We start from the raw sequence: 3,658 nt of genomic DNA on the forward strand, positions 1-3,658 counted from the left end.
ACTTAATCAACTTCACAGTGTCACAAAGTGCACAAAAAGCAGTGTACTAATGTATTTGTGACACTTCAAAATATTTTAGTGCAATATTTTCTTTGATGCCTGTTTATGGAATGTTATTAAATAAATTCCTTAAATCAAGGCATCATTTGCTAACGGGGCAATTACAAAATATTTAATGTTTGTGGTGTAATTTCAATTACTTAAAATCAAACCTGTTATATTTGTTACAAATTATGTGCAATTTTGAATTCTAAAACTATGCACTTACAAAAATGATATATCCAAAACAAATAAAATTAAAAGTTAGCTGCAGGGCTGTGAGGGATTGTTAGAGCAATGCAGATGTTGATGTTGATGTGGAGTAATGCACTGCAAAGCTTGTGATAGTCACTGAACACTTTGAGTGTCATTAATGGATTAACAGCTCACAAATAGCCAGCTGGCATGGCAACTGATAACACAGCAAGGGGGTGGAAAGGGAAGTAAAAATATATAACCAGCCATATATTTTTATTTTTTACATTAAGGCATTTGCACATTATGATTCACCTGTATTATTTAACATATTTAGGCATTTGTAAAATGTGACTCACTTGACATATTTTGACAGTGTATATCATGACATTATTTTGTGTTTATTTGAGTTGACAGAATTTACTGTGAAGAAATTCCTGCCATTTAGTGGATGTATGTGAAAGAGACTTCCAGTGGTTTTTGTGTTATATCATAGCAGTCCATACCTGTTATACAGGGTTTTAGATATTCACAAGGACAGCTTCATCTCTCAGGCAGAGGGAGGTTAAATGGTTTGGCTTTACAGACCTGTGATTATGAGGGATTTTCAGACAAAACTAAGAATTTTACTCACATTTAATCTTCCATTTTAAGACAGAATACACATCTATTTATGTTTTTTCAACATGTTATGAAATATACTTCTTATTGTATTACTGTTGTTTTAGTTGAGAAAATATTCTACACTTTTATCATAGTATGGTTGTCTGAGTCTTTTAATGGCTTGTGCACATAGGTCTGCATACATATGCAAGATCCTTTATGTCTTACAAAGACATGACTTATAATGTAATTTATCTGATGAATATTAATTTCATGCAAAAGTTAGAGTGAACAAATGTGATACTCAAAGAGTAGAAGATAGTGACTATGCAGTTTGTAAATCATCCATGTGTGTGTGGGAGGGGGGGGAAGTTGGAAATATCTTGAGAAAATTATTACCAGCAGGATGCCAAAATCGTGATATTAATTACTTGTTGGGCACAAGAAGATAATAAAAGGGAAGCTGCAAAAAATCAGTTGGCCAACACATGGTAATCTTTATAAAACATACTAACCTTTATCATTTGACATTATCTAATCTTCTTTTAGTTGAATCTGCATTAAGAACCTGATTACATAATCTATTTCATCTACTTTAGAACCAATTTCTTCTTTTTTTTTTTTTTTTTTTTTTTTTTTTTTTTTGAATGTAACTTAACAGGTTTAAACTTGTCATATCTGATTGTATCCTGATTGCTTACCCAAAGGATGTGGTTTATGTCATCATTATGTACCTTGAGCCATTTGAATACTGTTAAAAACAGGAAACTTAAAAACTTGAATTTCCTGTTGTAAGGAATAATGAGAAACAGTAAGAGTGTAAATGATGTGTGTATGAGTGTGTGGTGCTTTGTCTGGACCACACCATGTAGGTTTGCCAGGCTGGTATATAGAAAGATAGATATGTGGAAGGAATGATTTGCATCCTGTGTATCTTTTTAGTCATTCTCCTCTGCCCTGACTCTAGCAGTCCTATATTTCTCTTGTAATATGGGGACCAAAACTACACAGTGTAGTTTATATGCAGTTTGTAAATACAAGCTACAAAAAGATGGATCTGGGACATGTATGTTCCACTCAACCTTCCATTTCTTGTGGTGATTAACTTAGCAGGTAAAAGCTTCTATAAGAAGGGTGGTGACTCAGTTAGTGATAGTAGTCATTGTTGTAATGACTGCAACAGTGATGGTACAGGGTGCTCTCTCTCTCTCTCTCTCTCTCTCTCTCTCTCTCTCTCTCTCTCTCTCTCTCTCTCTCTCTCTCTCTCTCTCTCTCTCTCTCTCTCTCTCTGACAGTGCAAGTTGTGTTTGCAGCACAACTTGTGGCCTGGCTATACTCGTACACAGCTAGCCAGAGAGACAGGCATCAGGAATCAGAGTAATATGTAAAAAAGTACACTATGATAGTAATATAATGGTATTTTGGCGATCCACTCAAAATGGTTGGCAACTTAGTTTGAGTCGCCATCCATAGGTTAAGAACATGGGCATAAGTATATGATGAAAATACGAACTGATGGACAGCTATTAATTACAATGAAAGGTGAATATTTTGATCAATTTCCCATCTGTTTTCTAATGAAACCCAAGTAATGGCTAGTTTTAACAGCGATATCAGTTTATTTGCACAGTCATAATCATCTGTGGTTATATGCTAAAATTGACCTTGAGGTGCTGCGCAATCAGTGAGGGCCGTAAGTTTATGCAAGAGTGGACATGACTGGATGATCGCTCGCGGAATGATGTTCTGCAGTAAGATCTCCATTGTCCTGTCGCGATTGAGCTTGCAAAGCAGAACATGTTTAAAAGGATAATACTAGAAGTTCCTGATCAGTGCTTATGGCTCATGGGCAAGAGGAAACAGAACTGGAACTCCTAAACAGGGCAGTGTATGAGTAGAAAACACGGCAGCGCATAATTAATAGAATCATTAGCTACAGAGATTAAAATACATAATTCTATGGAGGGGATAAAATAAACCGCAAGGAGATAAGGTAAGGGCTTCTGAGTCTATGATAGCGCAATAAAGTACTAACTGCTGAGACGCTTCAGTATAAATCTTAAGTAAATTTAAGGATATGATCAAGGTCCCATATGGAGAGTGACCATGATGGCACTGCTAAATGTATAACAGTATAAGCTAACTTGTGAGGATACTCGCTAGTATCCTTAGATTTTTTTTTTTTTTTACGTTTTAACGAGTTGAACTAATGAATTTTGCCACAAATGGGGAAGATTCTCCAAGTGATATTTAAAATACAGATTTATCAAATATATACAGATAAACCTAATCTCTCTCTCTCTCTCTCTCTCTCTCTCTCTCTCTCTCTCTCTCTCTCTCTCTCTCTCTCTCTCTCTCTCTCTCTCCACTGAGTCTGACAACCTGTACTCTGCTTTTCAGATAAAATAGTATTCCTGCATCACATTTTTTTTTTTTTTTTTTATGTATATGGCATTTTACGAGCATACTTTACACCTATGTTAATGATTACTTCTACTGTGTGTATTATTCGGCAATAGCATTAACGGTTTCAACCAAGGGCTATGTTTGATTAGATAAAGTTTTCATTCATTCAGACCATTGATTTAACTGATGATCTCTTCATTGTATTGCTCATAACATGAAAAAAAAGGTTATATTTTACCGATAAATAAACAGCCAGTGTCTGGAAATTAGTAGGCCAAGCTTATTTCCGTAATCCTGTATTAGGTAGTTAGTTCCTAATTATTGCGATATCATCTTCATTATTATAAAAAGGAAGGTATAAGAGTCTCTCTTATTCCTACTTTATAACGGAGGTACATTATGATAACTATGACGC

The 3,658-nt window shown here is 35.0% G+C and overlaps 1 protein-coding gene across 1 annotated transcript in view; it reads left to right on the plus strand.

The window, feature by feature from the left end:
- LOC135111075 (PAX-interacting protein 1-like) overlaps positions 1–948 on the plus strand; it is a 17,943-nt gene extending 16,995 nt beyond the window's left edge. Inside the window, 1 exon segment of the mRNA XM_064024002.1 lies at positions 1–948. This exon segment is cut by the window's left edge and continues 941 nt beyond it. The gene's annotated coding sequence lies outside the window, so the exon portion shown is untranslated.
- The last annotated feature ends 2,710 nt before the right edge of the window (positions 949–3,658 follow it).

This window comes from Scylla paramamosain, chromosome 21 (assembly GCF_035594125.1).
Source record: "Scylla paramamosain isolate STU-SP2022 chromosome 21, ASM3559412v1, whole genome shotgun sequence".
NCBI classification, from domain to species: Eukaryota; Metazoa; Arthropoda; class Malacostraca; order Decapoda; family Portunidae; genus Scylla; species Scylla paramamosain.